Genomic DNA, 13,033 nt, shown 5'->3' with positions numbered 1-13,033 from the left:
TGCATGTAAAGAAAGAAGGAATTTCTTAAATTTCTTCAAGTCAAGAAAGCAGACATTTCTTAAGTACTCATGTAAAAATTAAAGTATAATTTAATACAAAGTTTTTAGTCTTTTTGCAAAAGAGCGCATACTTCTTCATACTCTTTATAACTCTCCCTCATATTTTCAGTTCTTAGTTCACTGACACCGTCTGCGCCTGTTTAAAGCTTTTAAGCTGAGTAAATTGTTTGCGTAAAATATAGTAAATATCACTATGTCACCGCAGCTTAAAAAAGGCATGCAAATGTTCGAATTGTTTCGCTAGACTTGCCTTAACTTAGTCAAAACCAATTAACACGATATGCCATAAATGGCAAAATGATTTTTCCCTTACTATATTCTCAACCTGTTATGCTTTATTAGCCGGTTATATGAAAAAGGTAAACAAATAAAACAAAATCACTATGCAAATAATAAAATATCGCACACCCACGCAACAATTACTCTTTTGGCGCACAAAGCGAGATGCCGCCCTCACCAACTCAGCGCGTCGTCATTTGCAGTAATAAAATTAATTACGAAGCTAAGAAAACGACAAGGGAATATAACGCTAGTTTATGAAAAATACTTCGCGGTTGTATGTATGCATGCGCATAATGGCTTTGCGAAAAATGCGACTTGAAAAAGCAATTAAAAGCGCGTAATTTGTTGTGTTCAATTGATTTGCATATGCGAAGAAATTAATTTTGTTTTTATTAGCGTGCTTTTGTGCACTACCACTTCCTGTAAGGTGGAGAGACAAGCCCATTAAATGGTCTATAAATGGGCAGCTGACGTTGGAGCAAGGCACATGGACATATGGATGCAAATATACAAATATATATGTACATAAGCGAGTTAAATATCGTAGTTAAATGTAAATATATGCAGATAGGTGATGCTGTGCAGAGTTGTTGTGTTACTAAGCGACACCTTGAGCTACGTTGATGACCATAAAGACATTTTAACTGCGGCTTTTGTTGGAAAAATAAATAGTAGAACTATATAAATATAATTTTTTTTAAGAACAAAATTTGTTGTATGTAATGATTTTAAGGCAAAAATATTATATTTCGAATACCGTGTTTTAGAGTTGCCATTTTTTCGTTAAATAAAAATGCTTATAAATATTAAAAAAAAAAAAACATTTTTGTGTATTTTCTAATAATAAAAGTTGTTAATTAAAAATTTTTTTTAAACAAAACTTCAAATTTCCAAAAAAAGTTTTTAGAGTTGCCATTTTTTTGTTAAATATAAATGTTAATAAGTATTAAAATAAAACTTCTGTGTAATAAAAAAAATTTTAGTAATAAAAAACGTTAACTTATACAATTTTCAACATGTACTTCTAACATTTTTTAAATAGGGTTGCCAAATATCATAAAAAATTCACCTTACGAAATTGTAAAAACTTTCCGCAAAATGTATTCTAGGTATTCATATTTTACTAAACAAATTTTAAAATAAGGTTGCCAACTTAGGAAATTTCGAAATAGGGTTACCTCATTTCACAAAATAAATTTAAAAATATATGTGTTATAGAACAATTTACTTCAAATATGATCTTTCTAATATTTCATAAAAGCAGATTTTAAAACAGAGTTGCCATCTATGCGCACATTTCGAAGTAGGTTTAACTTATGTCATAAATGCTTTATAAAAAAATGTTCTGTTATGTTATAAAAAATGCACTCTACATTTTAATTCTGCTAATATTTTATTGAAAAACGATTTTTAAGTAGGGCTGCCATCCATTAGGAAATTATAAATTTAAATAATTATTTAATTAACTGCATTTGTAAGTAATACTGTTATATTAAAACTCGTATATTTGACTACGAACATTTATTTTAAGTAGGGTTGCCAACTTTTTTAAATTTTAAATCATTAAAAAAAGTTTTACATAATTTTATATATTACTTTAAATATTTAATTCTAATAGAGTTGCCAACTTATTTTAATTTTTAATCATTTAAGAAAAAAGGTGTTTTATATAAAATTTTTCATAAAATTTTTATATTGCTACCAATATTTAATTATAATAGGGTTGCCAGATTTTTATTGTTAATGCCATTTGAAAATAAAGGAAAACAATTCGAATTTTATTATAAATTATGTACGTAAACGGTATCATTGAAAAGTTAATATCCAGCTACATTAAGAAATTTAAATAAAAATTGTTTCGTGGCAATTCTACATAATGCTTTTGTCCAAAAATATTACGTCAGTAATTTTTTAAATTAAATAATTAGAAAACCTCAATTGAAAAAATCAAGGATTACTTAAAAAAACGTTAGTAAATTTTATAAAGCCAAACACAAGTAAGGAAATACCGGTTAAATTTTGCAAAAAATATTTAAAATTTTAATTCTAAAGTAATAACTACTTTGATACAATAAAACTCTTTATTAAGTCAATTGTATTATATATTAAAAAAAATATTAGGGTTGCCACTTATTTTAATTTTTTTCTTTTTATGATACATACGTATCGTATATACACACGTTAAAATCGTAAAACATAGTTTTGGAGTTGCCACCTATTTATTTATTTTTTTCTTTTGAATTTTTTCTAATTTTATTTGACGATACAAATGCACTTAATTAAAAAGTAAACAAAGCACTTATAATTAGCTAATTGGCATTCCGATACAGCCACTGCTTTATAAGATGATTAAGCTAATGAGCGTATTTTTTCAGTTCAGATGTATAATTGATATTTGTACAGCTTGCCGCAGCCAATAGCTTCTTAGCAAATATGCTACGAACCAAATTAAAATGAATTTCAAGTTGCAACGTGAGAATACAGAAAAACACACACACATTTGTACACGCACGAGTTTAATTTTGCAGCTCTACACTCATACATATGCACATATCCAGGTATAAAAAATGCTGCTGCAGAGTTGTTGCCACGCTGCTTTTCACTTTTCACCATTTTCTCATTACTTCTTGCACTTTACGCAGTTTTAATTACGCACGCATATTTGATATGAATGTACGTATATTTTGTATGCGCGAATACAGTTCTTTGCTTATGAAAAAAAAATATACACAAATAATATACATACATATGCACATACATATGTATGTATATACAGAGTTGGAATTTTTTATTTTTTGTTTTACGGTCATGTTAAGTTTGTTACGTTATCTCATGATACGTAATGTTATATTGCTTTATTTTGTTTTGCTTACTCTATTTTTTATTTTTTTATTTTTAATTGTACGTTAAGTTACGTTACATTATGTTACGTTACGTTACGCTTGTTACTTTATGTTATGTTGCTTTGTTTGATTTTTCGAATTTATTTATTTTTTTGAATTTAAGTTATGTTACTACGTTAAGTTACGTTACGATACGCTATGTTAAGTTATATTGTGATGCTTTATATATTTATGTTGCTTATTTCATTTTGCGCATTTTTTTGTTTTATCATATTTTACGTTACGGTACGTTACGTTATGTTATGCTATGTTACGTTTAATTTGTTTTGCCTTACAAACAAGCCAATAACTTTTATTATTTTTTTTTAATTTTTTCCCACTTTATTAAAAACACATTTTGCAGCTTTAAATGCAGCAATATTCACAAATCACTCGAAATTATGTAAAAACCACGAAATAAAACTGTTGAACATTTTGAAATTGCTTTTTGATTGAAAGCAGCAATTTGCATGCAGTTACGTTAACGGCAAATGCGAATTCGCGCAAAAACTCACACATCAAAAAAAGAAAAAATCCCAAAGTACACTTTAACCACCCACTGACCCGTTAATATACGCATGTGTGTATGCGCGTGTGTTCACTTCACTGGTATTGGTGTTGCATGCAACTGCGCTGGCTAAGAACTCAACGGCTGTTGCATAGCAGAAAGCCAACTGGAAAGTGATGCAGTGTTGTTGTTGCTGTGCTAGTATGCTACAACAACAGCTATACCCCGGATGGCAAAATTGCGCGGTTTCCAAATTTTTACCACCTTGCACACTTCGTTAGCGCACAACTACACACACGTGCTTCAAACGTTGAAGCATATGTATACAATAAATTCTAACGACTTTTATATTTGATTTCCTTTCTATTTTTTGTTTTTTTTTTTTTTTTTTGAGAAAGAATATTTTTTTTAATTTTTTGCAATTCTTTCTCAAAATAATTTCTTAAAGCAACCAAATGACACTCACTCACTCGCGCTCGGCGTTTACCTTCGTTATCGCTAGTTGGTAAAGAACTAAAGTGAAAAGCACAAGCGGCAGACCACGCGCACAACAATCCCCAAGAAATGTGTTGGAGCTTGCGCTTCATACATGCTCGACAGCGAACCAGTTGCCGCTGTCTGGGCTCTGCCGAGCAGCGTTGGCAGAAAATAAGCTAGGTGGAAATAATGGTATGTGTGTATTAGTATGTGTGTATATGTACATCAGATTCGGAAATTGAAAGTGAAAAATTGATTCTGAAGTAGGCATGGAGTGCTGAAATTTTTATTTTCCTTCAGTTTTATTTAAAGGAGTAAGAGAAGTGGCAATCGAAAGTATATAACGAATATCTTCGAGTACTTTTGTAAGAAGTTAGGCGACCCGAGAGTCCAAACAACAATCCAAAAATTAAATTGAAGTCCTATAAGCAACCGTTTGAGTTGATCTACTACAGAAGGATCGTTCATAAAAGGTTAGACATTTGGATGTGTACATAAAGGGCGGCAAAGTAAGTGAGTAAGAAATGAAAGACGAATCGGTCTATAAGTACATCCCACAACATGCATATCAGCACTCTTTAAGAAATAGTGTTGTTGTTGTTTTAGTATAAATTTATTAATAACTTTGACTATGGAAACTGAAACAGAATACCTTAACCAGACAAAAGCCCAGTTGAACCAAGGAAGTTTGTCATAAGCAGTTTTTACCATAGGTTGAAGGAGAAGTGTTGGAAAGACACGTAAGGAACTATCTATCTTGAAAATATCTAGTAGATATATATGAATTTTTGGAATAGCCGCATTAGCGAAAGAGAGAGGAAGAGACAAATTTAGTACTGAAATCTCGTCTGCATTTTTATTCGATCTTTCTGCGTCGATGCAGCGCTGCTAGTGCGATTTTCAAGTATTGAAGGCGTCACGGAAGGCAGTCTTCGGAATAGTCTGGAAAGCCGAGGTGCATGCTGCTTGATCCCCTCTGTCGTCACAAAATGCTTGCCTTTCATCAGCCTTTTCAGGCAAGGAAACAAAAAAAGTTCGGGGGCCATATCTGGGCTGAACGGCGACTGCGGAAGCGTTGGGATGCCGGCCTTAGTTAGGTAGCTGTTCACATGAAAGGCGGTGTACTGTGTAGACGTCAATAGGGCAATGGCATGTTAAATGCGCCACTACTAGGGAGAGGCTAGCCTCACTGCGGGAAAATAGATTAATAGCACAGTTTCGATCTTGAGCTTAAAGACTTTTGCGACACCGCATGTATCGATATTGGCCCAGCGCTGGCAAAGCTCTCACGAGCCCCAGCTATTTAGTAGTAGAACACTAAAGGATACGGGAACACTGACCCACTCCCATTTGACTGCTAGCGGTTCCAGGGTGTCTAGGGTGCCTTTCCTTGCTAGGACATCAGCTTTTAAATTTTCTGGGACTCCGCTAAAGCCTGGCACCCATACCAGTCTTATCACAAAGACACTCAATGCTTTCGATGTCGAGGTTAGGCACTCCTTGACCAACTCTGAACGCAATGGTAATGAGTTCAAGGCTAGGATCGCCATGTTATTAGGTAAAAACTCACACCGGAGGAATATTGGCTTTAAACCACCCATTATAAAAATATATTTATAATGTTCCCATTTCACCACACAGAAATAATCATTAACAACCAAATTAACTCCAAAATAATATGCAGGCAATCACAACACCAACACTTGTATAAATATAGTTACTAGCACTCTCTCTTTCCACGGCTGCGAAACAGCTGATTGCGCCAAAAGCTCTTCCGCACAGCTGTCGGCAGCTCGTTCGGTTCGGTCGAACTTGTTGGCTGCGACGAAATTCCGGTCGCCAAACATAACAGGGCAGGCAACGAGGAAAAACATATCAAAGCATAACAACAGCAATAAAAATAACAAAAACAACAGTGCAAACAACCATGTGCTGAGCACAGCCACAGCTGCAACAAGAACAACACAGCAAGCAGCAGCGAAGCAGCAACTGGGCCAACAATTGCCGAAGCACATGGTCAAAAAAGCTCTCGTTTGCTTTTCCTTTCTTTCTTTCTCATTTTCATTTTCAATTGCACACTTTTTCGTCTGCGTGTTTACATATTTGCTTTTTATTTGGCATTGCGGCTGCCGCTGCCGCTGCTGCTACTGATGATGTTGCTGTTCTCAGTGTTTTTGCCAGCAGCATGCCCAGCAAAAGAACCGCAACTGCAAGCTGCGGCAACAATGTTACCGAAATTGAAGATGTTGAGAGCGAGAGGGTGCGGGTGTTGTGGGTGCGAATTGGTTACTAGCTGAAAAAGCTGGCAGATGGTGAAAGTAATGTTATAAGTTGGAAAGTAGTAGTAACAGCAAAAGAAATTTATAGTGTTGTATAATTAATTATGTGTTGTGGCGGAAAAACTCATTATTTATTTAAGTGAAAGTGGAAATATTGAAAAGTAATGATTAAACTGTGTAATGATTGAATAGGGATCGAACTATTACTCACCCTAAGTATTTTTCGTTTATGAAATATAATGAGCAAGTTTAATTTATGATATTAATTCAGGGACTTTAAACAAATCAGAGATAATTTTCAACAAAACACAAAAAAAAAACATTAACCGAAGCTATAATATCCTTTACAAATACAAAATATTCCGTACAAGCTCTTGATTCCAATGTTATAGTGGTTTCAACACAAGAGCACATTTTTGGAGAAATAAGCACGTGCCTCAAATATCAGATCGATACTTCAAAAACATAAAGACTAGTTCGCGTATACATACACAGACAGACAGACGGAGATGGCTAAATCGACTCAGCTCGGAATTTTAATCATAATTATATGTAGTATATATTTTATAGGGTATAAAATGTTTCCTTCTAGGTGTTACAAACTTCGCGGGAATCTAATCTACCCTGTTCAGGATATGACAATGTCACCGGACAACTCAAAAAGGTGTAATAGGTAAGACAATGCAGTCTGCTTTGTAAAACCGAAGGTTTTGTGTTACCTGTTAAAGTAGTATCATAATTTTCTCTTAATTGCAGTAAATTTTTATATTGTTTTAAAAACGGCGTCTTCTCGTGAGTGTATTAAAAATAATGGGTCATTTTAGCTTGAAAGAATGGATGGATGACTAAACTTATTTGAAACTCCACTGAAGTCAACTTCGTGCACAAAAGTTTTATGTTGCAAATAAGCATGGAAATATGAATACAAAATATAAATAAAGAAGATTTAATAAATACGGTCATGAAGTTATGATTTATGGGATATGATTCATACACTTGTGGCCTTAAAAGCCATACTTTCATAGTTTCGACTACAATGCATCACATATTTATATGAGAGAGTGTCTTGAAAAAATATTACTGCCATTTATTCGACATCACATACATGTACATGTATTCTGCAAAATTTTGAGCAGACTATTATTGAGACTATTAAATAAAAATACGATAACAATTTTGAGTAAGAATAACTTGCAACTGGTAAGTGTCAAGCTATAAAAGTGGTTATTTACGGAGTTAAAAGTCCACTCCCATTAAGCTCTGTGTATATTCATCCAAGGCATCAAATGCAATTTAAAGCGTGGTAACATTTAACAAACAGGCACAGATGGGTGGAGATTTCAATGCAAAGAATACGCACTTACGACTATAAGGGGAAGATAGCTCTATAAAGCACTGCAGTCAATAGGAAGTTATGCATTCTGATATTAGCCATAGGATAGCCAAAAGATTTTAGACCTGATAGATTTTTTTTTATTTGCCGCAAAATGACCTTAACTCGGAGCTTTCTCCAATCTATTTCAACAATAGTGAAACCGTCATCTTTAAAGACAAAATAGCTGCCTTCTGCAATAAACGTACAGATTGGGAAAACTTTGAAAAGATTATGGAATATTATGAAGATAAATATGATTCTATATTAAATACAGAGCAACTGGAATCTGAAATTTTACATTTACAGCAAATGCAACACGCAGCTTAGAAAAGTACACCAGAAGTAAGGAACATTTTTGTAAACTCTCAATATCTCATTGCTATAACAGAAATAATTAAACTAAAGCCAAAGCTATGAGGTAAGTGGCATCAAACGTGGCATCTCTGTCCAGTTGATAAATATGTCGTAAACAAAGTTTATAACTATTTTAATTCGGGAAATTAAGAAGTTTAAAAATAAAGTTTCGCAAAATATTTTGGTCCCTAACCAATAGAAGAAAAGCTGTAAAAGATTGCTGATTGTTAGGAAAGAAATAATTCAAAAAAGCGTAAATATTCTCGGATTATTTAGCAAAATATTCTCCACATATGAAACACACGTAGATTATTCTACTGTTTCCAGCCAAGTAAGGGAAGAAAACTCAAGTTGCACAAGCAGCGAGCTGAGTGAGGAAATCAAAAATCTGAAAAACAAAAAATTCCCCGGGCACGACCTGATTACTGTCGAGGTTCTAAAACAGCTTCCTCCAATAAGTATAGCGAAGGTTAGAAACATTATTAACGCGTCTTTTTTTCTTAAATACATTCCATTTTATTGGAAAATTGCTGAAGTTAACATAATTGAAAGCCAGGAAAACCAGGATAAGATCTATCTTCTTACAGGCTCATATAACTTTCTCTCATAATATCGAAGCTTTTTGCAAAAAATTCTCATAAAACGTCTCAATAAAAAAACAGCTAAGTATGTGTCTCGAACTAACCATTCCACTATTGACCAAATCTACAGCATTACAAACATTATTGAAAAAGACTTTAAGGAAAAAAAAATCTGTTCGACGTTGTTTTGGAGGTTAAAGTTTGTCACAAAGGACTGCTTTCGAAATTGAAAGTTATTTTACAGAAGCAACATTATAATATCATAAAATCATATTTATCAGGTCGCTATTTTCGCGTTAAACAAGGAGACGAGTATTCTATTCTTAGGGTAATAAAAGCGGGAGTCCCAAGGTAGTGCGCCCACTAAATTATATTAACTGCCAATAGAATGCAACTATATAACAGCCACATGACACTGACACTTGACTCTAAGCTACGGTGGAAAGTTCATATAAAAACTAAACGGAAGAAGATTGACATGAGACCCAAAAATATTAATTGTTAATTGGTAACGAATCAGTGTTTTCAATCGAAAATAAGTTACTTATCTGTAAACATATACTTATACCGCTATGGAGCTATGGTGCACAACTCTGACGATGTACTAACACACATAATAAGTAAGTTATCAAACAATTTCAAAACAAAGTACTAAGATTAAAGCGCCTTGGTGTTATAGATTTGCCGATATAGAGCTTGGTCTATTGTGTAAACTCGGTTAACGCAAAAAAATTAAAGATTGCAGGAGCTCATAGTACAAGATTGCTACAGCATTGTAACAAAGAAACAGCCGTGTTAACTTCTAGAGATGGACCATCAAGACGACTCAAGCGCCTCAAACCCAGCAATATTTCAAATTAGTCAAAATACTCAGGCTACTTTTGTAAATCATATTCAAGTTGATTCTTAGAAAATATATCTTCTTAAAAAAAAAAAAAATAAAACAAAAAAATAAAAAAAAAGTTCTGTAATGCGCATTATATAGTATAAGGCGAATAAAATTTTCGAATCCTTATAGCGTATAGCTATCATAAAAACTCAACGATCAAATATAATATCTGAAAAAATATTTGATTGCATGAGGTATTTTCACGAAAGTTGACGTATTGATGTATGTATGTATACTTAATACGTTTTTTCTTATTACTTATATATTCTCTCATAGTTCCTAGGTGGAACATAGGGCCTCTTATTACTTAATATTACTAATTTTATTTTTTCACTTTCAAAAATATGATTTTTTCTATATTTTACCATTTCTTTTACAATTTTTGCTTTATTACTTTTGTTGTTATGTCTGTCTTTTTAGTTCATGCTATTTCCATTTTCTATATTTACCAACTCAAAGAAGAAACCACATTTGAAGTAGAACTGCATTGTAATCTTACATAAACACCATAAATATTACAAAACATTTTGTTGTTTGTATGGAAAAGATGAAAAAACAAGCAAGTATATGCTTTCCACATTCACTTCCTAGTAATGTTCACCGGAAACGGATATACGCCATGCACTAACACGAACTCGACAGCTAAACACTGCTGCTGCGGCGGCTACTTCATGAACACACAACTGCTGGGTCAGCGTTTTTGTACACTAGTGTGCATATGTATGTATGTGTGTGTATGTTTTTGTGTTTATATATGTATATGTATATATTTGCTTATATATACATATTGTATAAATATATAATAGCAACTACAAGTGAATCAGCAAAAGCAGAATGGCTGCAATCATGCATGCCTGCACCAGTGTGCTTATGTCAAACTCAAACAAATGCAAGCGCAAACACACCGACGCATGCATGAGAGCACGTGAGCGGCGTTTTTATTATATAAATATCTCTATATAGTATATTTATATGTTTAAATGTGTGTGTTTGGCATTTTCCGAGCAAACTACAAAGTTGTTATGTTGCTGCAATAAAAACTTATGCGCAGCAACAGCACTTTCGGCCACTTCAGCCGCAAGAAGTGTGTGTAAAGGCAAAGCTGTAAGTGTTTTTGAGTGTGTGTGTGCGTGAGCTCACATATGCATGCCTGTGTGCGTGCGCTAAGCTCAAAATGGCCACATGACAGACAGCAAAGCTGCGCTTTCGGGCAGCAGGCATTAAAAAACTTTGTAGTTGTTGCACTCAAAGTTATGTAAGAGTTGGCGGGCACAAAATTCGCATGCATGTGAGTGCGTGTATGTATGTCTCTGTGTGGGTGTGCGTGCTTTTATTGCTATGTTACAGCATGTTGTTGAGTGAGTTGCAATTTTAGTGGCACTTAAAAATTCGTAAATGCACAGCGCATGCCAAGAGCCAAGCAGCACAACTGCAAAACTAACAACAGCAACAACAATAGCGGCGAAGTAGCTGCAACACAAAGCGCTGGAAGCTGAAACTGCAGCCGTAGTCTGTTCAAGCGCGTGCAATGAGCGTGGGAATTATCGTCTGAAAAATTCATAAACACGATTTAATTTCCACTGCGGAGGACAGTAGTGGGGTGGCGAGCAGCGGAAGTGTTGCTGCCGTGGCTCAGCTGCTGTCTCGCTGGCATTGCATTTTCAAGCGGTATGAACGTTGGGAATGACTACCGGGGATTTAATTTTTTTTTTTATTTATTTACGAAAAATATATTTCGCTATTTTTCTACTTTTCGCACTGTCAATCGGATTTTGTTTTCATTTTGTTTTTGTTTTTTTTTTGTTGCAAACATAACATGGGCCAACTGCTGCCCATCAAAGTAGCTCGGCGCGCGATAATCGAATTAAGGTGAATATTTTTTGGCTTTTTGGCGAAAATAAATATTTTTCAAGTGCATTAATTTGACGTATTGGCATGTGTAGCTACACACACACATACGAATAACTACTTGTGTTTATATTTACAAATATTTTCGGTTAACAGGGCACATCTGTGCAAAGTGACATTGGCGCAACGCGACGTTGAAGGAGCGCATATGCTCGCGTCTATTTATATATATTTATAATAGGGTGTCCGTTATTTCTCAAATTAAAGTTTTCCCTACTAACGTAAAAAAGTTTTTTATTTGCAGTTTAGACCATGTCAACATCATATTCCTTTTTCCATCTATATAATTTGTATATACACGCACTAGTCCTTCAGTTTTTGAGTTATCGATGTGAAATTATGCAAACATCTTCTTCTCGCCTAGGAGCTCTTTACGTGTCCAAGCTGGCGATATCGGACCACTATAGCATATAGCTGCCATGCAAACTGAACGATGAAAATTAAGTCTTTGTATGCAAAAATTTTTTATTTGTCGAGATATCTTCATGAAATTTGGTATAAGCTATTATCTAAAGCAGTAATGTAATATTGGTGGAAAATGATCAGATCGGATCACTGCAGCATATAACTACCATACAAACTGAACGATGGGAATTTAGTCGTTGTATGGAAAACTTTTTTATTTGCCGAGATATCTTTACCAAATTTGGCACAAGTTATTACTTAAAACAATAATGTAACCTTGGCGGAAACTGTTTAGATCGGACAACTATAGCATATAGCTGCCATACAAACTGACCGAACAAACTCGATTTTTGAATGCAAAACTTTGTTATTTGGCAAGGTATCTTCACAAAATTTTTCTCAGATCATTACTTAGGGCAGCGCCACAAACCTCGAAAATTTTCTACAGTTCGGACAACTATAACATATAGCTGCCATACCGATCGAAATCACGATAAACATTACTTTATATCCATTTATGCTTCAAAAAGTGCAACCATGAAGGGTATTATAACTTCAGTGCAGCCGAAGTTAACAAATGTCTTGTTTTTCCCATAAAAAACATGCCTTCAAAGTTTAAAAGCAATAACAGTTCTACGCCAAATGTAAATTATAAATATTCATACAGTACACCATGTCGTATGAGCAACCCGGAATGTGTAAGGCACTTCCATAATTGTTGTTAACGTATAAACTGGAACTTAAAAAAAGGTGTCTGCGAAAAGTAAGCAATTTGGGAAATAAAGTACACCCTAATATACAGACATAACTGTAAATATAGTTATGTACGCGGCTGCTCACTTCACGATACAATATTGGCGAAGGTTGATTGGTATCAGTTTCAGCGTGTTTATTAGTGCATTTAAGTGATGGCGCTATTTCGTGGTTTGGCTATTTTGAAAAATGTCAAAAAATATGCTATCGCGAGTGTTTTTATTTATTTACGCAAAGTGATTTTCTATTTTTAAAACATGCTTCTATTTGCTGTGTAAGA

The 13,033-nt window shown here is 34.0% G+C and overlaps 1 protein-coding gene across 7 annotated transcripts in view; it reads right to left on the bottom strand.

Moving 5' to 3' along the window:
* The window catches only part of LOC105224085 (cAMP-specific 3',5'-cyclic phosphodiesterase), a 686,633-nt gene that overhangs the window by 346,917 nt on the left and 326,683 nt on the right, over positions 1–13,033 (bottom strand). The window contains exon 1 of one of the 7 annotated variants that reach the window (XM_049456790.1): positions 4,199–4,242. The exons of 5 other annotated variants lie outside the window; for them this stretch is intronic. The gene's annotated coding sequence lies outside the window, so the exon portion shown is untranslated. Of the gene's footprint in view, positions 1–4,198; positions 4,243–13,033 lie in introns of those variants that run through there. One more of the 7 variants, XM_049456789.1, reaches the window with a different exon arrangement.

The sequence above is a fragment of the Bactrocera dorsalis genome, chromosome 4 (assembly GCF_023373825.1).
Source record: "Bactrocera dorsalis isolate Fly_Bdor chromosome 4, ASM2337382v1, whole genome shotgun sequence".
NCBI lineage: Eukaryota > Metazoa > Arthropoda > Insecta > Diptera > Tephritidae > Bactrocera > Bactrocera dorsalis.
The sequence above is the reverse complement of the archived record's forward strand: the minus strand, read 5'-3'. Positions and strand labels throughout refer to the sequence as shown.